This window comes from Apis florea, unplaced genomic scaffold (assembly GCF_048593485.1).
Source record: "Apis florea isolate Af1SG1 unplaced genomic scaffold, ASM4859348v1 contig_3_pilon, whole genome shotgun sequence".
Lineage (NCBI taxonomy): Eukaryota > Metazoa > Arthropoda > Insecta > Hymenoptera > Apidae > Apis > Apis florea.
In genome coordinates, this window is record NW_028256870.1 from 177,403 (window position 1) to 202,950 (window position 25,548).

Sequence of the window (25,548 nt, forward strand, 5' to 3'; positions counted from 1 at the left end):
GACGAGTTGGATTCGGAGCTAACGAAGCGTCGATATTTTCATCGGGTATAGATTAAAGCATATCTGTTGCACAACGGTTATCAAAACCGACGGAATATCTCTTTTGTTAAAAAAAAGAACAGGATTGATATAAACAAAAAATAATTTCCACAAAGATAACACAAGATGAAAAATTAAGGAAAAATATTAGAGTGAATCTTCTCCTCGATATGAACGATAATAATTTCTACGAAACTGTTCAGAAAGAAAAATTAAAAATCTCAAAGCTATCGCAAAGCTATAAAAAAAAAAGAAAGAAAAGAATTAAGAAAACTAGGAAAGCGGGAAAAAATAAGGACAATGTTACAAAGGATCGTTGATTGACGAACGATGTAACGAACGAAATAATAATTTCCTCGAAACTACTCGGCAAAGAGTGCAACAAGAGGAGGATAAGAGAAGTATAAGCGCTGGTCGTCGGATCGTGAGATAGAGAGGGCCGGTAACGGGGGGTAAAGAGAGTTTCGTATGGAAGAAAAAAAAGGAAAAAAAAAGATGAAAAAAAAAAATGGGGACAAAGAAGGAGAAGAAGAAGAAAAGGGTGGGGTGGAGGGAGGGGAGAAGGTAGAAAGACCGCGGAGATGCGAGGCGCGATGAGAAGGAACGAACGTAGTAAAAGGAGGTGGAGTAGAAGAACGGAGAGACGTTTAAAAGAACCTCAAAGAGTATAAAGACCAAGTGATAATCGGTCAGAGACCCTCCACCGGGGCCAGACGGCTATGCACTCGGTTGGAGTGCCAGGGCAGACAACGGACAGACGTACGGACGTGCACAGGAACGAACGGACAGACCGAAGCAACCAGAACATATTGTGATGGCCTGCTGCACAGTCCTGCTCTCTTTCCTTCTCTTTCTCTCACTCTCTCTCTCTCCCTTTCTCTCCTCCTCACCTCTGCCCCCCTCTCTCTGGTTTTCTCCTTCTTCTGGTTCACTCTTCTGGTACACTCCAGGCCATTGCCATTCACCAGCATGTCTCGTCTCTCATTTTCCAAGCCCGTTGCTCTGCCTCCTCTCTCCCTCTTCTTCTCTTTTCTTCAAGCCTGCTCTCTCGTCTCTTTTCTTGCGTTGCCTGACCCCTTTGCTCCTTGCATTTTTCTCTTTTACTTTTTTCTTATTTCTTCCTTTCTTTCTTCTCCCTTCTCTTCTTATTTTTCGCCTTCTTTGCTCACTTTTTCCCTTCTTTTTTCCCCTCCTCGCTTCTTTCTCCATTTCGTTCCTCTTCTACCTCTTTTCAAGGAGGACAGAGAGAAAGAGAGAAGAAATCATGTTTAATGAATAATAAAGCGATTAACGCGCTCAGAGTAGGGAAATACATTTGATTTTCATTTTTCATTGTTCAGGAGATTTAATCAAAATATCTTTAGTAGATCGTTCAGTAGAAACGAAGGATTCGCGATAGAGATGATTTTCTTCTCTTTCGTTCGAATATTTTAGTTTGAAATTATTAATATGTTGCAAATACTTGTTATTTTTATATAAAGCCTTGCAAGATATAAAGAAAGTCTATTGACTATCCTCTCGATCGGTATTCAAGAAACCTTTTAACAATTATTCAAAAGACTATAAAATTTACGCCTTAATACCGTACTCTATTTGAATTACCAAGTCTCAGAGTAACCGTAGAGGATAGTAACGCATGGTATGAATGTTTATAGCAAATGACTGGCAATGAGTATCGAATGTTAGACATGCATGGAAGGATGAGTCGTTTGAGATTAGGGTGCAAGAAGTGTGCATGACCACCCAACGTTCTGGACGTGACCGTATGTATCTTGGGAATACGTCTGCGTGTTTTTATGAGGGAAAGAGATTTTAAAAGATTATAAAAGATAATAACCCCTTTATATTTTTTCATTCTCTTGGAAATAACTCTTAAAAAAAGAAAAATTTCACGACGAGAATTCACTTGTATTCCAAAAAAAAAAAAAAAAAAAAGAATTGATATCATCAAAAATTTTAAAAGTCGCCTCGACACAAGGCATTACACGAGAATTAAAATTATACTAAAAAATTAATCTAAAATTCGATTTTAACGAATATTAGATTACGACAATTAAAACGTATTAATTCTCGAGGAATGTCTCGTAGACCACGATTTCAAATGGATCAACGAATCCACTCATCTCCATCGTGCAATGAATAACCAACTAATTCATCAATCGCACACAGACATCAAACATTTCTCCATTCACAATGAAGAACTCAATTTCCACTCTCCACCAACAATCTACCTACATACCGTCTAGGCTGAATGTATGGACGCTCGTTTTCCCAACGTTCTTATAGAATTAACGTTCTGGACGCTCGTCCAGGTGGAGAAGGATCTTTAAGCGTATTCCTCTCGCGCTCGACGATCAAGGCTGCATCGGCCCTGCGTTCTCAGACAAGACGGCGCGTTTTGTAGAAACACGATCGCAAGAGCGTGGATAGCCACGGGATGGTGGATTTCTCTGGACAATGTACGAGACACAGTCGGGCTAGGAACGAGGCTGATTGATGGGGCAGAACATTCCTCGTGGCTGGTTCGATGAAAACGAATTCACGCATTCGAGTCGAACGGTTTCTAAATTCAACGTTCAATGCATTTATCTGTCATGTGGTCTGATTTTGGAAATCGAGAGAGAATTGTCGAAAACTATTGCGAAATATATTCGGAATAAAATATAAAATACTTCTTTCCATCAAATTAAATATTATCATAAGATTCAATTCCTCGAACTTTCTACACTTCGAAAGGATCATTCGAAAGTCCAATGAACTCGATTCTCAAAACTTTCCACAGAAAGAAAAAAAAAAAGAAATATATATTCGAAAATTTCTACGGGCCCAAAGAGCGAAGGATCAATCCTACTCGACGTTCACAAAGTATCTTTTTTCGCCCAACCTGTCGTTTATCCTGCGTGCAGTCGTTCGACCGCGTCATACCGCATTGGAAACGAGGCCCTGGCCCATCACGAATCTTCCCCGCTCGTCCTGTTATTATTCCATCAAATACCAGAAGGCAGCCAAGGGCGTAGAAGGGATGGTCAAAGGGGAAAGGGAGTAAGAAAGAGAGGGAGAGGGGACGGTGAAACTGGATGAGAAAGTGGAGGCTCCGGGCAAGGGCTTCTCTCTTTCGAGCAGCCTGAATTTTTGCGGCTGTTTTTTACAGTTACACCTGCCGTTCCCGAACCACTGATCGCAAACGTCACGCACAACGTCGTATCGCTTCGTACTTCATGCGTGGAACATGAGGACAGGCCTTGTATACGAATACGCTGGCAGGGTGGCTGGTGATGCTGCCGAGTTACCAAGCCACACCGGCCAAAAAGGGAAAAAACGGAACGGAAGAGGAGAGGGCGGCCAAAACTGGAAAAGGGGGAGCTGAAAAGAGCGATCGACTGATCAGTCTAACGACGAGACCGCGAAAGGGAATATACAGTTGGCGACGAACCCAGACGCGTGCATACTGCCTCTCGAAGTTGTTCTTTCGAAGTCAATGAACTTGTCGATTATGCGAAATCAGCCGGGGCCTCTCGCTTAAATATTCAATTAAACGGCCGGATGAAATTTATACGCGACCGGCATCGAACGATCGGCCTTTGGAATCGGGCGTATCGTGCCACGTGTTCCATATCTGGTCGAAAAAGCTTGAATTTCATTCTTTTTGATTAATTGTACGTATATATCACTATAACACGTGGACAGATTAGGTATGACGATTCGTTTTAACTATGCTTCTCTTTCCTTGATTTCTTCTTCTCTTCGTTAATTCTTCTAATAATACTCAAAACGAATTAATATTAAATTGCACAATTTCCTCATTTATAGAAGAGTTTACCGACTGCGTTTCGAAGAAATGATGCAGGCAATAGAATCGTAGATTTGAGAAGATGGATTTGAGAATTATACTGCATCAAAATTAAACGAATACCAACATTCACACGAATATCTCGAAATTAACGCATCCTTTGGATTTAGTATTAATTGCATTATCGAGCAAATTAACAACAAATTAATGTATGACATGTTTTGACACGAATATTTGCAAAAGATAGTGAAAAAAAAAAAATACATAGTTAAAAAGACACCGATGCAATTTCTGATATCGAACGAACATTTCACTGACTTTTCTCGTTCGTTTCTTCTTTTCCTTTCTCGTCTCGCGTTCGTGCATCGTTGTTATCTGTTAATAACTGAAATGTTTGCAGCCAGCTCTTTCGAAGCGTCGCGACTTCGCGCGGACAAATAACGCGTCACTCTTTGTACTCATCGCGCGACCACCGCTCTTTCCTTTCCGCAATTTCTCGCGCATCACCGGTACACCTGTTGAATGATCCTCTTTACGAGTTCTCGCTACACGAATCATACAGTCTCGGGGAATCGTTCGATCGTTACCGATTTTTCTTTCAATATAGATGTCGTAATGTCAACGAACATAATTTATTATAATTAGTGATGCAATTTTCTGTAATTTCGTATTAACAGAGTAGTTACGCACAAACGAAAATTCAATTGAATTTGAAGATGTTTTTTCTTTTTAGAAAATTACTTTTTTGATAGTTAAAGAGTGTAACATTTACAATTAATATCCGTATCATTCAAAGTATAACTCTGATATAAATCCCAAATAATTCAAACGATTTTACAACCAATACTTACATACCATACTTACATATGTCTCTTCTTTATCAAGTACCAAGGGGGCCAAGATGAAATCGAGACATCCTACGAAGAAGCTCGCAATCGGATCCAGAAAACGTTCGATACCACCCCGAAGAAAGGCGACTCGTCGATTTCCCTTTTGACCCAAGAGGAGGGAGAAAAAAAAAAAAAAAAACGGTTTCACGATGCAAGAATACCTTTTCCCTCCCTCGATCTAGGCGGCTGTCTCCGCGACGCGACGGGTATATGCATGATTCCAGAAAATTGAACGGCTCCACGTCTGACAGGGGGCATCTATTCAACTGTACGAAGCAGACGGTGCACGCTCGTTGAAAAATACATGCCCCCCTCTCGTATCGTATACGAAAGCTCGCCGGGCGTCGAGGGCAAATTGGATTATCGGCGATCAAACACGGAATCCGATCAAATCGCTCGGAAAGGGCTTCATCCTTCATCTTTATCGGTTCAACGCCGTCGCCTGCCCGTCACACATGCCCCCCCCCCTCCCCCCTTCCGTACAATTCTTCCTGCTGATTGCAAAATTCCGCATTCTGCCGACAGATCACCGGACGAAGACATCCAGATGCCGCGTCTGGAACGCGTTCAAATCACATTAATCGTGGCGATCGTCGATCGATCGTGCCGAATAATTAAATGATCGAGTTTTATTTTACTGGATTTACGCGTAACTAGTTCCCCCGATTGGTCTTGAAAAGCTAGTTAAGTTTTAGAAGTGGAACAGAATTCTTTCAATCATATTTCTACAACAATCCTTCGAATTTTAATCATCTTGCAATCATCTAACCGGTGTTGGTATTTTGTGTGGATCAACGCGATGCAAATTTTTATCTAAAAATTATAATGGTACATTAATAAAACGATCTTCTATTTAGAGTTATTATTTATGAAATTGCGTTTTCAACATTTAAAACGTGTTACGCGCTATAATATAATCGATCTTAAGAGAGATTTCAATTCGGAATTACTCTTTTTCCTTTCAAATATATACTTTTTTTTTTTTTTTTTTTTGATCAAAAGTGATTGGGACCCAAGACGATTTCTACAAGAAACAAACAGAAGAGAAATCGCGGGATCAAGGGTCGAGATAGCAAAAAAGTTGAAAAAAGAGGATGAAGAACGAAAGGAAGAGGGGGAAAAAACGAAAGAAGAAGAAGAAGGAAGAAGAAAAGGAAGAAAAATGAAAAAGAATTACGCGATTATCAGAAGGGGGAGGAAGAAGGGAGCGATAAGCCGTCAAAGGGCATTTGCCGCTGCTGGACCAACGCTCGGATTCTCCCGCGTTAACCATGGGAAGAAGAGGACAGGGGGGGTAGAGAGACGAAGAAGAAGAAGGAGAAGAAGAAGAAGGGAGAAGGAAAGGGGTAGGGCGCGAGGGAAGCGCGCAGCAGAGAGAAGAAGAAAAAGGAGAATGAGAAAAAAAGCATCGTCAGAGCAGCTAGGTAACCGCCAGGAGTCGAGAGTTATCGTCTGGCGATAAAAGTCGATGGCGATAATAACGGCGATATACTCGTTCCCCTCCTCCTCCCTCATCCTCCCTCCCCCCCCCCCGGGTTGCTCCTACCATCAGCGGTTCCGCTGTCCTTCTTTTTCTCTCGTTCGACCGGGGTGATGCACACTGGTCTGGCCTGCGTCCGCCTGTCTGGCTGTCAACGGGTCGTTGAACCCCCCCCTTGCCCCTCTTATATCCCATCCGACCGGTGTCTTCAAAGCTTCGAGACTTATCGTCGTTTAAATGCAACGCCGCGGTCTCCGCTCCATGGCTGCACGCAGCCGACCCTCCTCTCTTCGCCCTTACCCCTTCCTACAGCCGCACGATCCTACACCATACCGCGCGGCCGGTTACAAAAGTGGGCAAGCACGATCTTTTAAACGAGCACGATCACCACCGATTCCATCCGTCGTCCTTCGCCGCTAGATATACGTGGATTCTCCTCCCTCCTCCTCCCCCTCCCCCCTCTCTTATATGCGCACGTCCGTCGGGATCGCGATTCTATCTCGATGATGTCCGCGTGTAACTCGATTGTCGACCGTCAACGAGCGTGGCCGCGCCAACGGACAACGCTCGATCGCCCTTCGTCGATTAATCATCTCGATGATCCCGGTGGGAAGAGGGATGGATGGATGGATATCTCGGTTTGACAAGCGTGCAATTACCCTCTCTCCTCCTCCCTTTCCTGGACCGCGTCGAAACGCGGTTGCTGCTGCTTTCACAAAGCGAAGGAGTCGAGGAGCAGTTCTCTGGTCGCGAACTTTCCTCCCCTCGATTCGGCGTACGCGGTGAACGGGAGATTCCCCGATGGCGTTAGGGGATAAAGGGGTGGGATGGCAGATAGCGAGCAGATGCGGTGTATTTCCTACGGAAACAATTTAAACGGCCGCCGCTGCTGCAACCTCCTCCTCCTCCTCCTCCTTCCTCTTTCTTCCTCCCCCTGTTGAACTGAAGACGAGGGAGGATGGGATAGTTGGAAAGGGGTGAGAGGAGGCGAAGAAGAAGCGGAGGCGAAGAATAAAAGAAAGGCGTGGGGAGAAGGAGAGAAGGTGACTACTAGAAATGGTAATAATAAAATCTGGAGGAGTCGAGAGTTAGAGGTGTGGGTGGGATAGGAGGAGAGATAGGTCGGGAGGAGGCGTGAGGACAGAGTATTTTAACTTTTTAAGGGGGTGTACGGGAGCAGTAGGAGCGGAGCAGTTCACTCGAACAGTTTGGTTGGCTTGTCTGCTTGGGGGTGAATCGGGGGTTAGTCTAGACGGGAGTCCCCCGACTTCCACACCGCCTCTCTCCACCCTCTGGTCACCCCCCGTTGCGCGCCACCGTCACCACCACCACCGCCACACACTCTCTCTCAGACTACGAGCAGACAGGTTGCGACCGATGTCGTAGCAACCCTCTCTCCTCGTCTCATTCTCTACCCCTTTCTACTCACACCTTCCCCGATGCACTCGTCCAAAATCTCTTAACCGTCCTTTCTCTTTTTTTCTCGCGTTCTGTCTCTCTCTTTCTCTGTACACGGTGTCCCAGGATGCAAAAACGAGTTTAAAGGAAAGAACGGTGTTTTTTTTTTTTTTTTATCCAGATACAGAAATGGATTCGTTTCACTCTTTCGTGTCTGGATACCAAAGAATTATTGGAATTAAGGTCTGTCTTGCTTTCAGAAATAAGTGAAAACGTTAATTATTATTTGTGAGAAAAATAAGAAAAAGTAATGTGTAATGTTCCTGATACCATCATTCTCAATCTTCTCGAACCAAAAATTGGTATTCCTTCTTTCCAACATATTTTTTGGAATCATATATTTCGTATATCAGAATCATCCCCTGTCCTGTTTATATCATCCGTCCTGGGACACCCTGTACATCTATCCTCCTCTCTCTCTCTCTCTCTCTCTCTCTCTCTCTCTCTCTAGAGAGAGAGAGAGAATTCGTTCGAACCAACGAGTGGATATGTACAAAAAACCGAGGGTGGAGGAAACGAAAAAAGGGCGCGAAGAAAGCGGCCGGGGAAGAAGAAGAGACTCCCGGCTGAATCAACGGGCGAAATATAAAAAGGGGAGGGGAAAATAGAAAGAAACGAAGCATTATCCGAAAATGCGGCGGGTCGCTCCGTTCGCAAGCCATTTGACGCTTCGAAAATCGGAGACATGATGTTTAGAATACTAATAATAGAGGCGTTTATTTGCACGACAACCATCGTACCATTCGCCCTGCTAAATGACGACGTATTTATTTGTGCCACCTGAATAACGCGAATAAATACGGGCCTAGCCGCATAATTTTCGCTCGAAAATCATGGTTTCTTGCGGAAATGGGTCGGCGTTACGCGAATTTTACGGGGGAGCATAATCGTTCCAATGAATTCGCCGCCCGTTTCAATGATAATTAACACTTCCGCGGTGTAATTCCGGAAATGAGTGGGTGGCACAACTCTCGCGATGCCATGTTGCGCTATTAATATGACACGGTGGGAATGGATTACACGATTGGAAGTTGAATCGAATCAAACGTTGAAACGATTTTACACGACGTTTCGCGTACGTGGCAAGCGTTAAACCTTTGCAAGTCTCCAATTTCGAGACTTTTCTGAATGCATTTTTTATATATTTCATAAAAATATTTCGATATTAGCTTCATAAAAATGGAATTATTAATCGCGATATGCCACGATTGATATAAAGGAAAAAAATATTTACTTTTTACGAAACACGGAGAATTATAGATATTTATTGTCGAAAATAATACGTTGAAGAAAGGTAACACGTATTACGATTCGAAACTTTTACAATGTAAAAATTGCCGAAACGAGACACGATATGAAACAAAATCCAATCGTAAATATTGAAGATTAAGCACACGAGATATTTCGTCCGTATCTCATTGCGAATGTTATTGCGTCTGCAAAGAAATTAAATAACAAACCCATTCGAATTTCAAATTGCATATTTCACCGATTCACGAGATTCGCAAAATTTGCACCATGTACCAAAGCTCTCGCAGCTTTCTATAATTCATCAGGCGATAAAGTCGCCTAAGCGCACCATGGCTCTAACTATTTTAAACTGTCTAACTCGAACTTTGCTACGTGCCATTATCCCCAAAACATCTCGCCAGTATCGTTCGATCGGGAAGACCCGTTATTCCAAGAATAATGAAAATAAAATAAAAAGCCACGATTGGCGATTTATCTTTATTCAATAGCCAGACATCGATGACGTTTCGACGAGGAAGAAAAAGAACAAAAAAAAAAAAAAGAAGAAAGAAAGAAATCTCGTGGAAAAATGCTCGACGATTCACAATCGTTGCTTAATACTCTTTGTGCTCGTTACATACGTTTACGAGGAGATAAATAGCGTGACGAGGCTGAATCATCTTTCCTTCTCTTCACAGAATTCAAACCACCACGATAATCCCCCGTTGAATAACAATATATTTTTCCCATTCCGGGTAAAAATTATGTGACATTGAATCTTTGCGCGTTGATCGCGCGACAGACGTGTAACTGTGGATTGTCCACGTGTTCGCGACGAATAAACACATTATTGTTCCATTACAGCGGACGGACATACGAGAGATACAGTAACAATAACATTATACATGTAAACAATGGTGCAACGACCTCGTGTTTGTTATCACGTAGTCCGTTCGACGAGTGCACATGCGGTTGGTCAGACCGATTTCTCCAGACTTGTGAGAATTCTCGCGAGAGATTAGATATTCTCGTGGAAGCTATGATCTTTTGAAAGTAGGTGCGCACAAGGATATTCTTAGACGTGATTAGAGTTTGGTTGTAGTCTGAGAAGATCGAAGAGTGGCTTCGTGCGGAGATAATTAAGGAGAATGGGCATGATTAGAATTGGGTTGATTGTATAATGCGCGGATCTTAGGGTGCAATTGCTTCCGTTTGATTATCTGTAATGATAATCGTACGACAATCGATGGCATACATATTTATTCTTAACGATTTACGAGATTGTAAAAGTACTCAATTTTATTAATTCGATTCAAAAAGAAAGAACTTTTAAATGATTTTAAGAAAAACACATGGACGACATTAGTTCCTTAAAAAGAAGTCTCGAATAATCAATAACTAATTTATTCTCGTTTAGTTAAACGTAAAGCTATAGAATCGTAAAAATTATAGAGAATATTTATACTCAACGCATAAACATATTCATACGAAAAATGTTTCCTGTAAATTTCCAACGTGATCTCCTCTAATTCTCAAACGAAATGAGACGTCACATCGACGAAGAAACGATTCCGAGTGACGGTCGGGGTGGACGCGTAATTCCATCGCGTTTCGCCAATTTTCCCTCTCCCTGAAAGAGAGAGGGAGAAAGAAGAGATTGTATAAGCAGAAGCGTCGCCGTCGACAACAAGCCCAGCACGAAATTTCTTTTGTGGAATCAAAGGCGAGCGAAGGGCAAATTCCCTGACAGCGGCGTGATACGAGCGAAACGCGAAATACGTCCACGATCCCTTTGATCTCGGTAGCGACTGTCCGCCACCTTGTAAAGCGTATTGAAATTTTCCAGGAGCAAATCGTGTCGATGTGTGGCCGGGCAGAATACGGCGGCGGGCTGGGCACAGCTCAAAGCGATGCGTGGAATGTAATTGTCGGGCTCACGAAGAATGCTCGAACGGCTGACAAAGATGTTGTTACTGTACGATCCCTCCCTCTCTGTCTCGATCACTCGATCCCTCTCTTTCCCCATCCGCGATCAGAGACATACGAGAGATACGGACACTCCTTCGATTCACAGGACGTGCAGTTAACACCCTTACCGACTGCCCGTCATAAAGAATCCTATAGGCGGTCCCTAGAAATTGTTAACTCAAGCTTTGCTGTAAAACGGTCGTTTGTCATGATAATTACAAGCCGCATGTCGCGAGTTATGGATTTTATTACGCATTGCTTTTAGGGCGGCTGAATTATAAATCATTGAATCGAGTTTGTTTCTAAATATGCACATTGTAGAGATTTAAACCTGAGGCTCCAAGTGGAATATGACTCGTCCGAATCAGACTTAAAAACGAATAATTGTAATCTCTTTTTGTTCCTTTTTATTGCAATTGTCACGTTATAATCGATATCGCTTTCTCTAGTGCACACATTCGAGGTAAACGAGTTCCATCCTATCCAGAATTGTTCCATTACGATCGAGATATACGTATCGCCATTTAGATAATTCAAAATTTCACGATATTGATCAATGTGAAATGAAATTTATCGCAAAAACGTTCAATATAGCGAATGTATAACCGAACGACGAGTTCTCGAAACGGAAACACGGTATTGAAGAAAAAAAAAAAAAAAAAAGAAAAACGGAACCAATTCGTACGATTCGATTATTCGTAGAACAATGTGTTTTCGTGCGGCTTTTGCAATTGTTGCGGCGCAAGACGGGGTTCCTGGAAAACGCACAATGCAAATCGGAGCGCGTTCAAGTGGCACGGCCCGCGGCCGGCCAACAACGAAATATAAATTGTTAATGCGGGCTGGTTATTGTCGAGTTAATTTTAATCGCGTTTTATGCCAAGACCAACGCAGCCCGCTCGCTTTTGTATATTCATGACTGGCGATCGTCTCGTTGCTTAATTCCCCGCCGGGGCATTATGCTCGTAGGAGGAGAACGAGAAGCAGATTTTGCCCACGGCGATCCTTTCCAGAGCGCTACTCTTACGCTCTCTATAGCTTTCCTTCCTTCTAGCCTCCTCGGCATCGTTTTCTTCGCGCGCGAGACAGACAAACGAACAGAAGACAAATCTTTTTGAGTGCAGATCAATTCTTTCATGTATTATTACCTTCGATATGTCACGTGCCTGTACCTCCTTTTTAATGATAAAGTAATGATCGATTTCTCTATAAGTTTAGAATAAAAAGGGAAATTATTGAGAGGAAAAACGTCGACAATTGCAATATATGTAATGGGATAATTTGTTGAATTTAGAAAACTAACTCTGATTAATTAGGAAAAGTACTTATAACTAGAACAGGCAAACGTAAAAATTTTCCTAAATTTATAATGTAACGAAATGCCTATTTTTTAATATTTAAAGTAAAAAGCTCTCATTCTTCTTAACGTAGAAGAATTATGCGACGAGATTCTGCAAGATTTTATTTTAATAAAATTATTTTTTGTGTAAAGACTTTTGTGAACGACTCTATATAGATATAACATTTCAAAATTCAATAATTAGATACAAGTCTCATCCTAGTCCAACTAAATAAATATCCTTTACAACGCAATAATACATTGTACTACAAATGCAACAGAGAATACTATTTATTATAATGGAGGAGGATGGAGAATATAGACCGAGAACGAAGACTCTTGAACTTCGGATATTACGAGCGGAGATAGTTCTCATCGTAACGAAAGTAAAGGAGGATTCCAAGAATTAAAGATCCCGATCTCCCTCGTGGGAGGTTTTAATGAACTTTGACTCGAGTCGCGCCCTCGACGAAGTTATCGCACCCGCTGCGTTTCTCCCCGGAGAGGAACTAGAAGGCCTCCGTTAGCAGGCCACCGATTCCAGACTAAACAAAAACCATCTGGTTACACTTTTTTTTCCTTTCTCGTGTCATAATCAGCGGGCACGTTTCACTGTCCCCTTCTTGCCTCTATTATGACTGGTTCGCAAGGGATAATAAGCATCTCAGGCCTAGAGCTGGGAGATGGTCTCCGTGGACCGCGAAACGAAAACATCTTGGAATCGTGAATGTAGAGCTAGTGCTAGTACACCAGGAGAGACCCATTTGCCGCGCACGTTTAACGGGTAATCGCGGTTTAGTTAGTAATTTGGAATAATTTCTCTTTCGCAATTGTCGAATGCGGAAGATCTTTTTGAAAGAGTTAAGAGATTTAAAAGAAAAATATCGATTATCAAAATATCTATTTTGAATCCTGAATATTTTCTTTTGTTCTATTATACCGGGCAACTGTGTTTATTGTCCGTGTTTTGAACGGTCTTTTTTTTTTTTGCGCTCTACGAGCAAAAAAGATGTGTTATTATAAAAAGAGATGTTTATAAGTTTTGTAAATACGATTATTAAATTGAAAATATCTATATTTTTTAAACTAATTCTTGTTTTGAATATTGTTGAATGAATATTTTATATTACATAATAATTATAAAGTCGAAATTTACGATTTCAAGACGGATGAAATAGAATGAATAAATTATCTTTCTAAAGATTAATTCATTCATTACTGTAGAATTATTTACCACTATCAAGCAAGTAAATAACATAATAATTTCAGCCTAAAAATAAATTTTAAACAATTCATTTGTTATGAAATAACAAATGTGTATTAATACATCCGAATATAAACGATGAACAGAGCAACAATATAGAAGAAAAAGAAGCAAAAAATAAAAAGTAAACATTAATATTCACACTCCGGCTCGTTTCCATATATTTTTGCCGATCAAGACTCGAACGTTTCTTATATCTGCCATGTGCTTAACATGTAAATATTTTGTTTATCCGCCTTGTCTCGGTTTATTGAACGTACTATAATTATCCGTCGTCCCTTCGAACAATAGAGAACACTGTTTTCGTACCCGTTCCAAGAGGCCACGAAACAGAGTTAAGAGGATGCTGTGTCGCGTGCATTATACACACGGAAAGCTAAGAATGGGGACGATTTTAGAAACGTGGCTGTCGGTCGGTGACTAAAATTAATCAAAAAAGGACGAATTTGATGGTTCCCTCCTTCGCAAACGTTCTCCTCTACACGCAGCGAGTCCTCGTTCCCTCCTCTTTACCAGCTCGTTTTCCGTATCTTTGCACACCGATTAGCTGCTCAACCCCCTAAGACGGTAAATTCCTCGACGGCATGTTTGCTCAAAATCATCAAAACAACCACACCATAATCACCGACAAGTATCACCGTGTTTGTACAACTTAAGAGAAACTCGTCGAGACAATTCTCTCCCCCCTGCCTCTTCCTATATACATGTGTACATGTATTATATACGTGTCTCTTCGTTTAATCCACAACGTTCCTGTTCTCCTCAAACCGTGGAATCTTCGTATCCTGCGTTCTTCTTTCCTGGAAAAGATGGACGTCATAAGGTGAGCCACAAAGAGGGAAGATTCATTTGGCAGAGCGAAGTGTATGTTTGTTCGCGATATAGATAACTATTATTAATTTTCCACGTTCAAACTAAGCGCACAGTGTTTCAATTCAGACACAATCCGATATATCAAGAATTTTAACTTTACATCCAATATACATATGTACTTGACGAATGTGATAATTAAAAAAAATTTAATACATTCTCTTGAATTCCGATTTCTAATCTATGAATTCGCGATTCATACTGAGTTGACATATCTTATAGCGTTATTGTGTTATTGTATACCTCACCTTAACATCGAGTGTTTACCTCGTATCTATGTATAATGATGTGACGAAAAGAGAAATAAAATAAATAAAATCATTTCATCATAATTGTTTCATAATTTTTACATACTTGATATTTCAAGCAGAGATTTATCAGAAGAAAATCGATTCTGATCTAATTTTGATTATTTGATATATTGTAAAAACAATTATGTTAAAAATTATTATATATATATATATATAAAAAATGTAATTGTTTATTTTGAATTTGATACTTTAGAAAATAGAAAAACAGTTTGTGAAATATCTGTAGAGAGATATCTGTACGAGTCGGTATTAACGTAGCCTTCGCCGTTCAAGAGTTATGGAATAGTAGCGCGAGGATTCTATGTCAGTTAAATAGGCATAATAACAATAAGGAAATCAGGAGGGTCATTGTGGCTTAGGGTATAGGGTCTCGGCTTTCTGACAAGAAGTCTAGGGTTCGAATCCCCGTTGGTCTCCCTTGGTTTTTCCTTCAAGTCCAGCAGCTGGAAACTTATCCACGGATGGAGGTTGTGTCCTCTACAACACGACTAAGGTTCTCAATAAAAGCGACGTCGACGAAAATACCCGCAATTAACATTTACAGAAGAAATGGAATTATTGGAGAATTACGAAGAAAAGAAAAAGGAAGAGAGTTTGTGTGTAAATTTTAAAGTTTTAGTAGGTAGTGTCCATACGTAAGACCATAAATTACGTACGATAATGACGACGAATTAAAGATCGAAGAATTTGTGGAAAGGTGTGAGAACACCAAAAATATTGTCTCGTGGTAAAACCACTGCCCTTTGTGGAAAATGCAAAAAAACAAAAAAAAAGAAAAACACATAAAAGAAATAAGAAATAATAAGAAAATCAAAAAAAAAAATGAAAGTACGGAAGGAGAAGATAATTTTCAAGGACCCTCGAGATGCCCTACTCTCTAAAATGGGGAATAAAACAACGAATAAGAGAAACAATCAAAGAATCCTCCATGCCATGAAATGGAACCCCTAATAACGAAGAGAAATCAAAAGGAGACGGAACACCAGCGTTGGATTTAGAATATTCTTAGGCTTTCCTGTCAGTCAATCGTAGATTTCTCTACCCGTTGATGACCCTCGTATTTTTGCTTTCCTTCCTTAATTTTCATTAATTATTTTTATAAAAAGTTATTCCTTAAAATATTCTATCGACCAAGGTTTTTTTTTTTACAAATGTGAAATAACTTCATGGAGATTATAAAAGAAATTGCAACTCGAAATAATTTGAAGAATATTGCTGTAATTAATATAAAGAGAATTTAAAAATGGCATGCAATAGAATTGAATCTATCCTTATTTTCAATATATAAAATTCATGTTATTCACCACTATTTAAAATTAGTTTCGTTAGAATGATAGAAATGTAGATATTGCAGATGCAAGAGTTCAATTATTAAGTACACTAATTATATAATTTTATTTTAATACATAAAATACGTGAGATTCTATTGCGTTGCAATTTTTATAATTTCCCGTACAATAGAAAATAGGAATTCGAATATATATAGTGATAAAGGATATTATTGAATTGAAAAAGTTGAATGAAAATTTCAAACTAAGTCTGTACTTCGTAAGATTATTCCAAAACATGTATCTTCCAATAAACGATCACGAAGCTTAAAAAAAGAAGAAAAAAAAAAGAAAATATTGAAAAGAACTGAATACAATCCTAGTGCAAAAATATTACAACGATTCTAACATTTATAATAAAAAATTGGAAATTAAGGAGATATATTGATAGAATATTTTGACGAAATTTTGAAAAAGTAATTGTTACGATCACGCTACAATTTATAAATTGTATTAGTAAGTGATAACGCGTACTTTAAACTCTTAACTCTTGGTTGTTCCCTATAATGTCGTAAAATTTTACATAATCGAATAGATACAATTTGTGCACCAATTGGGCTAGCACAGGTACGAACAACGACAAACAGAGACAATACACACGAACTGGAACGTTTCGATGGCGCGAAACAGGCGCGTGAGCAAACGCTCGCATATTTTTACGTGGTCGGCTCGTGCAGCTGCACCGCCGCCGCGAAATATATGCGTGACCTTTAAATAGTTTCCCTCGTACTTGCTGCAGGAGCCCACATTTCAAGCGAGTTCGCTTGCGTAAGTTCTTGTTTGCGATGAACGCAGCCCTTCGCTTACGCGTACCTTTAATCGCAAAAATCCTCATAAATCGATTTTGAATCGATTTTGAACGATCGAATCGAGCGAAAGTACTTGTTACGAAAATTATATGGTCGAGAGAATGATATTATAATTTATATGACAATAATTTCTTTATAATTGGAAATGCGAAGTAGATGTAGAAACTAATTTTTTTTCTTTCGTGGAGCAGCGAATTTCGAGCGACGAAATTTGAATGATGAAACTTACGAAACGTATGAAATTTGATAATAATAACTTGAAAATTTTAATTGGTATTATTTGATAAGAAAGCAAATGAAATTGTAAAAACTGTTTGCAAGATAAGATGTCTATAATATACATCTTATCTTGCAAACAGTTCGTTATTTCACTAATAATTAGGTATTATTATAGAATAATTTTGCAAATTTTACAATTGCCTTAAAAAAATTATATCTTTCTATATAATGCTTCATGCTTCATTCGTTGTGTAATATTATATCTCGAAATGATATGAAAATATTCGAAAAAATCGAAGTTGATGTAATACTAAACTTTATTCCGAGATAAAATTGAATCAAAATTGATATTGATTTTTTGAATTGGATATAAATTTAAGAAAGAAAAAAAACAAAAGAAAAATATGAAGATTAAAAAAAAAAAAAAATGGGATTAAAGGAAAAGAGCGGAGAAATCGGCCTCGTCTTATTTATGAAAGCAAAGCGAGGAGGCAAGGGTCGGTCGGATGCCTCGGCCTTTAGAGGCCAACCACTCTTTACAAGCGTAAACCGAGATCGTCATAAACACGTGCAGTTACCGCTCGCCGCGGATTCAATTGTTATTACCATTGTCGCCGACAGAAGGCGAGTCCGACTCTTTATTTGCGCGACCGCCTTCGCCGTACACGTGAACGAAGGAATGCAGGAACCGACGTGCGCCAATCAACGGGTTGAATAATTTTCACGGTAGTCGGCGACTCGCTTTTTCTTTTGATTTCGTTGCACACGTGTTACATACGACTGAATGTACTTTCAATTCGAGGCGTAAAGACGTAATAAAGAATATTCTTTACTAGTCTCATATTTAAAATGAAAAGGTTAAGAGTTGTGAAATGTTTAAGATATATACGAAAAATAAATATATCTTCTTCTAGGAAATATTCTCTAAGAATATTATAATTTCTTCTGGTATATTTTCTTAAAATATCGTTGATTATTATCGTTATTATTGTTCCTCGCTGTATTTATTACCTCGTTGAACGTTATGAGGAAAATGAGATGAGGTATAATTCTTTTTTTAAGCGACGATGGTGGAAAATGTTTTTCCCCATAACCATATTTTTTTAAGAGATGATGAATCTCTTCCTATGCAAAGTGCAATCTCGCGTATGACCATATATTATCTTATGAGTGATGAGAAAAATTGATGTATGTAGATATAATGCATAATGTAATGTAAATGTAATGCTTTAGATTTACGATTTACGATCAATTTCGAATATAAATTCTACATCGTTCTTTCTCGTAATATACTTTTATAATTTAATATATTTCAATATTACGTATTATAACGATCTTTCGAAACGTTATCTACTATTGCTATCTACTACTTCTTTTATGAAATAATAATGAGAATAATAACTTTGCATATCATTGAATTTTCTCAATTAAAATTTCGTATATAATCACAGTAGTATACTGTATTATTATTATTATTATTATTATCACCGTCAATTCATCAATATTATCAATTGATAATTTAGTGCAGAAAAAACATTGATCTATTTAATTTGAAGCTCAATTAAGTCGTACGTTATTTACTTTTACTTTTACTTTGCCAATTAATGGAAAATAGATTCTTTAATGTCTCAATTGACTGCCTCTTTAAATTTCTATCGTGAAATTCAATGTTATAGGTATAAAGGGGTATTTAGAAATCAGGTTTCCCGCGTCAAACATAGTATACGATCCGTAGAAATTTAATTAGCTTGCGCGTTCACTGGTGGAAACGACGGTTCACGACTAAAATTATTTTCCACAAAAGAACTGTGCCCCTATCGTTGGCCGCGGATCTTCAAGGCCATGAAACGTCTGTCTCGCATCGCTCCCCTCAGTCCATAAAAATTCAACGATGCACATCTACTCTCTCGTGTCTCTCTGCACGAGTATATACGTATGCGCGGGTGCACGTGATTAAAAGAGTGTGTACGTGTACGTTCGCCGTCGCGATTAAACGATAATAAAGTTCACGAATGGCCTTAAATGCCATTCCTAATTTAAACGCATGCGTAAGAACGCAAACTTAAGGATACACCGCTCTTAAATCCCGCCTAACCTTTCTTGACTTGCGAACCGTGATCCCCGATAAACGCGTGTACGCACTGTTTGCTCTGCGGTGAATCATGAATCACGATAGGAATAATAAAATTAACCCGATGATATCGATAAGGCCAAAATGTTGCGCTCGCTAGTATCAAAGACTCGGCGTTAATGTATGCAAAGATAATACGATGGAGATAAAAAAAAGAAAATTGTAACCTTACCTGTCTTGGCCCGTAGTATTCCATTGCAATTGAATAGAATCAACGCTTCATCTCGCGAACCGACCGACGATCATTGTTAACATAAACGATAATAACGAAAATGAAAATCTTCGATAAATAAAAAAAAACTTTTGCTTTGCTTCTTCGTTGGACAAATATATGCGCAAAGCCCGCGCACTTTGAAAATCCGCGGTCGCGAGGCTTGATTCAGCCAACAGCAACGACATCTAGCGTCGCGAGAACGAAACGCTCACTTCGGTATTCGGCAATTTACGTACACGAGGGGCGGAGAAAGCCGAGCGTTTCCTCGGCGCTGGCTCGGCGCTCGTTGTGTGGACGTCGTTTCGGGTGAGGTGGAGGGGGCGTCTAGACGCAACGTCACGAGTACGTAGCCTCCCCCCTGAGCCACTGTCGGTCTGTGTTCCCACTCCTCTCTTGCCGCTCGCCACTGTGCCGGGTGTTTTCCCCTCTTCTTCTTCCCCGCATCTCGATGCCCCGCCGATGACGGTCGCAGCCAGACACTCCCGTGCGAGGGGTGAGAGGGGGGAGGCGAGGGTGACTCCGGCTTTTTGGTTAGGAATTGTTGCCGGTCCATGCACGTGTCTGCGGGTCTGTCGGTGTGTACGAATGAGTATCTGCACGTGCAGGCACTGGTGTATATGGGATAGAAAGCAGGAGATAAACTCACTACGACTATGCGCCGGGAAGAGAGAAAAGGAGAAGTAGACTGATAGAGTAAAGAGTAGAAGGAAGAAGAAGGAATATATCTTGTGGATTTGTATCAACGCGTCCAACGATCCATCCAGATGGAGGGTGCGTCAAAGTGGCCGCGAATTGAGTTTTCCTCGGGGCATGTATAATTCTAACCCCCACGCCTCAGCCCTTTATTCTCCACTTCTCTGTCTCTCTTTTCCGTCTATCTTTCTATCTTGCATTCAACTAACCGCCTTGTCTCGACACGTGCCGGTCAGCTTGTAAGGGTTGTGCGTGTGTCGTGCGTCACCGTGTATATATATTTATATTCACGCAATACGTAAGAGATAGGTTAATCTCTGAGTGGCGGAATCAAAACGTGTCCATGAAAAATCTCAGCCTCGCATACATGTTTCGCTTTCATGCAGCATTTAATGCCAACGACTTTATTTCTTTTCTTTCATTTTTTTTTTTTTTTTTTTTCGGTAAGCGAAGTGTTACCTACTTGTGAAAATACTTTCATGCGTAAACAGTTTTACAAAGATGAATAAGCACCTTGCTCTATCCTCTTTTCTCTCTCTTGCTCTCTCTTCTTCTTTTTTTTTTTTTGTCTCTTCACGGGTTTTAAGAACGATTCTCATGCACACCGGAACCAGTTAATTACAATCTCCTCTCTGTGTCGTTTCACTATGCAGAAACATCTTGCATCCTGGAAGAGAAAATTTGAATTACAAGTGCAGACAACGATAGCTTTTATCCCGCTTTACTATCCTCTCCCTCTCTCCTATTCCTCGCATACACTTCTTTGTACATATTTATTATGCTTTTTACAAAATCAAGCGAAACCCTTGAGAATCAGAAGAAACCCGCACGTTTTAACAAGCGAACGATAAGGATGAAAATTAAATTGCACGAATACTTCAAGGCACCTACTTGATTTTACACCTTTGATGTGGTACGAGATGTATCTTAATTGTCAATTAACAGATGAATAAAACATTCCTGTTAACTTTTTCCTTTCTGCAGACGGCGTCGATCCTTTCCGCGAACGATCGATGCAACCCGCGCCAAAAGATGCATACCGATAGCGTGAAGTTAACGCGACCTTTTACTCCCGAAGACGCATTCGATTTGGCAGATCTCTCGCTTCCGTATCGGATCGAACTCTTTCGATAATCTGGATTTTCTGGGTTATTTGATGTGTAAATCACGTATAATCTAGACACGACGAGCTCTAAATGTGGCCAACCTCCTATTTAGACTCTACAGTTGACTCATACTCGGTTATTTCTGGCAACGGCGTGTTTTCGTCCGCTTGTTCATACTCACGCTCCGATACGTCCGGGACGCGCGTGCACCACGGCTACTACTCACGATGGATACGCATGCTCACGTTTCCATGGATGCGACGCTCAGCGTGCACGTGAAAGTTATATCATATACGAGCGTAGCAGTCACGTAAGTAGAAAGTACGAGGATTTTCAGAACAAGAAAAATCGAAAAGAAAAAAAAAAGAAATCACAAATCATTAGATCACATGGTACGTCGTTGCATATATATATATAAAAGACACGATGTTTTACGTTCTCGATTCATTTTTCGTACGAGGACGACATCCTGTAGTCGACACACTCGTAACACTCGTGTACACGTTGCAAAGTTTCTCTCGTTGCATTTCCTGCGCTCTGTCTATACACGCGTTTTTTTTTTCACGCTTTTCAATAACTCGTTCGTTCGCGAACGACCCGTGCTCCCTTTTTCGCTTTCACTCCATTGGTCTTTCGCCACAATATACGCAACAAAACGATTTCCTTGATAACACCACTCGTGCGAGACGATGAAATGTACAACTGGGGACTATAATAGGACTAGCAATATTCCGACTTGTTGTCGCTGCATCGTGCGCAGGGAAAAATAAGTTTATCGATTACTAACCTACGACAACCATCTGGTTCGGCATTGTTGGAACCATACAGCAGTTCCAACCATATATCCAGTGAAAGCTCAATACGAAAATCTATCGATATGGATTTACAATCGTATATGGATTTTTAATCGTTATCGCGTAATAATATCGTTTCGTTAATATATTCGATATTCGATGAATAATTTATTTCCGCTAAGAACTTCCGCTAAGAATTCGAAGAACTTTAATCATCCCGCTATATATGAGAGATTAAAAGTCAAACGACGAGACGGATCGATAGGGAATTAGCACAAGGTTGAACTGTTTCCAATATCGTTTGACATTTAGCCAACTGTGTCAAACAATTACTCATCGTCTACGCGATGACACTAATAGCATAAGATATTACATACATATAACGAGGCAGCCTCGTGTAAAATTATGATCTTCCCAAAGGAGTTTGACCATTGCTCCGTTCTATCGTTGCTTTATGATGATGATTATCGGGGTTCGATCTCGAGAGACCTATCGAAACGGTTTAATGGCAAGACGTTAATTAACGTAGGTTCCCCATCACTGACCTTGCCACGTTGGTAGCATGTCCTCCGTGGTGGCTGCTGGCTTATTACGTCGTCGACTATACGTTTGGGACCTACCCCAATCAAACCGAGACTAAACTCTTGCGCTCCCAAGCCAGACCTAATCGTCTTGAGTCACGCGAGGAAGAGGGGGCGTCTGGAAAGTGCTAGGGAGGCTTTTTGTGCGCGTTCTTCGATCCCCTCGGAATTCACCACTCGTGATCACTCGAACGCATCGAACAGAAAGAATTATTTACGCCAGTCATTTGGAACACAGTGTTCGTCATTGTATCGCATACCCTGTGTACGCAACCCATTATCTTTGTGCATTTGCAAGACGCACGTATTTCCACGTAGTTCACAACGTGCGAACCATCAGGATTCTCGGTTGAACAACTTCGATTCGTTGCGTAGGTCCGTTACGTGGCATATTACTCGAGTTTGCTTTGTAACTTTGCTTCCCCTATGTAGTTCTTTGGTAAATCTTTAATGACGGTATGTATATATCGAGTTTCTTCATTCTTTTTCTTTTTCTTTTTTTTTTTTTTTGCATTTCAACATTCAGTTTTAAATAGATCGAATATATCTCTTTTTTTTTTTTTTTTAAATATACCAAATTTAATAAATATCTAAATACTATTATCGATTCGAGCCACAATCTCTTTCAACCCCTTATCCTTTTAACATTCACTACTATCTACGATCGTCGGAACATCGACTCCTCGTAATCATAACCCATAATCATAACCCTTGCGACTCGAACAGCAACGGTCTCACCCTCCATATACATGCCACCCTATATGCCGAAAAGATCGAGGGGCTGTTTCTCGCCTTCCCGAATACCCCGCCCACCCCCGTCTGCATCAAAGTGTCGTGTCGAAAGTCGGAACCGAATCGTACGTACGCACGTTCTCCAAGCGGGAAGCGCGAACTTGATATCCATGATCGACGAGCGATCGTGGGTTTTAACGGCGCGGCCGCCAATCGTCCGTCACCGCTTCACTCCACCGCACTCCACCAGCCAGGAGATGTAAGCCGAGAAAGGGCATCCACCACGCACCACGCATAAGAGAGAAAAGGCGAAAATTTTCCTCTCCTCGATCCAACAACAAACGTCTCGTCGATGGGTTTTCGGCCGCCGTTCCTATACTCCGTCGCGATCGTACGATGCATTGCGTCGACCTGGGCCCCGCTACACGGCATACCATTCCGCGATGCGAAGACTATAGTCGCTGGCTAGACTGCACCCCCGCCAACCGGGGAGAGAAGGTCGACGGAGATCGTGGAACGGGGGTAGGAGCAGTGAAGACGGGTAAGGGAGGATGGGTGGGGCAGTCGGTGGCGCAAGAGGGAGAGCAGCAGGAAAAGGGAAGGGAAGAAGAGAGAGGGAGAGCAGAGAGAAGGGAGGTGAAAGAGAGAGAGAGAGAGAGAGAGGTAGGGCGCAGCGGGGGCGAGGGCTCCGACGGTTCGAGGTAGGGGGCGATGGCTAGACACCGCTCAGACGGTCCAGGGGGTCGCAGGGGGTAATTTCTGCATTGGCGTCGAGAGCTGGGAAACGGATCGACGTCGACGACCAATGGTGGCAGATCGAGCCAGACCAGAGGCCAGACAGCGAGTGCAGCTGGCGCGATCGTGGACGGGATGGGCTTTCGGGAAAGGTCACGGTGTACGCGACGGCGTCCGCTCGCAAACGCGCACCGTTCGCCCATCGGTGCACCTGCATCGATGATGACGACCGGCCGGCTGCGCACGTGTTCTGATTACGTGCGTGAGGCAAAAAAGGATGTCGCAACGACGGCGCGTGGGCTGCCCTGCCGCCCGTCTGCGCCTTGTGAATTCGATTCCCATCTGACAGTCCCTGTTGGACGACGGGTGAACCCGGGTTTCCGATTAGACTGGAAACGCACGCACCACCGTAATTGTCACCGTATTTCCATAATTCATGCATTCTTCCCCTTCCTTATCGCTATCGATATTCGATGAAATTCGTTTGTATTCCGGTCAGGTGTTCTTCTTTCTTCTTTCGGGGGATATCTTTGTATTACTTGGTCATTATTTAAATTAGAAATTAGAAATTATTCTTTCGTTTCTTGGTAACACGGTGGTCTTGGTGATGGACGCAAACTTTGAAATCTCCATTTCCAATAGAGATGCGTTCAACTACACTACCTACCGTAAACAGCAGGTGATGACAATCGAATAGTAAAGTTGGAGCGTTGGAAAGGGAAGTAGGGAAGCGGGAAGAGGAGCCGCATTGGAGAAGACGCGGTTCGATCGGATAGGGTTGAAACGTAACGTAGGGTGGCGCACGAACACGAAGAAGAAAAGGAAAGAAACCCCCAACGTTGTACGCCAATGCATCGGACGGCCAGGAAAGCGGCGGACTGTTTTTTATCGAGTGACTGCAGAGAGTTGAGAGTTGAGTCGAGTCGAAGCGAGTCTAGACGAGCGGGCGTCTGCCATCTCCTCTTTGCCTCCTTATAGGCAAGTCCGTCCCTACCTCGTCGTGGTGCTCGTCGTTTGCCATCGCCTTACGCGGCTTCCCGTTTCCTATGCTATAGAAGGAGATGTCTTTTTCCTCGTTAAAGACGTCCCGATTCCTGGTATCGGGCCACAGCCTCGCCGTCTTCATCGAGGATCGCGTCGCGAAATAAGAAAAACTCGCGTATCAACGTCAGTCGAGGAGAAGCTGGTGTTGGCCGCATACCAAGAGAAGAACGAGCGAAAAAGGAGAGGGAGAATCCTCCGTTCGAGGTAACAGCGAAACAACAGTTCGAGTGGCTACCAGTCGACTTTACGCGCGTTTCTTTCGCCAAGTTACCCTTTCTTTGAGACGGGGAAAAACTCTTTGTCGATCTCCGGATCTTTGTCCCGTGATCAACTAGCCTGAATATCCCAAACAATGGAAGTTTGTTAATCAAAGTTGTGGCTCGAGTATCTCTCGTTCGTTTCACGTCACAATCCACCGCCACTTCAACTCGCACAGAGGCGAGTTCCAATGCCTCTGTTGTTCCCCATGACGAAACACAGAAGAACCGTTGCCCCGGCTACTTACAGCTCTTTTCAATCAATC

At 41.4% G+C, this 25,548-nt stretch overlaps 1 long non-coding RNA gene and 1 pseudogene across 1 annotated transcript; one reads left to right on the forward strand and one right to left on the reverse strand.

The window, feature by feature from the left end:
• Positions 1-1,774: 1,774 nt before the first annotated feature.
• LOC147656083 (uncharacterized) lies at positions 1,775-11,129 on the forward strand (annotated as a pseudogene).
• Positions 11,130-13,251: 2,122 nt separating this feature from the next.
• LOC147656084 (uncharacterized) lies at positions 13,252-22,982 on the reverse strand. Its single transcript, XR_015295090.1, has 3 exons — positions 20,925-22,982; positions 19,299-20,700; positions 13,252-14,258 (listed from the first exon to the last, which is right to left on the reverse strand). It is a non-coding gene; the product is annotated as an uncharacterized LOC147656084 (long non-coding RNA).
• Between the last annotated feature and the right edge of the window lie 2,566 nt (positions 22,983-25,548).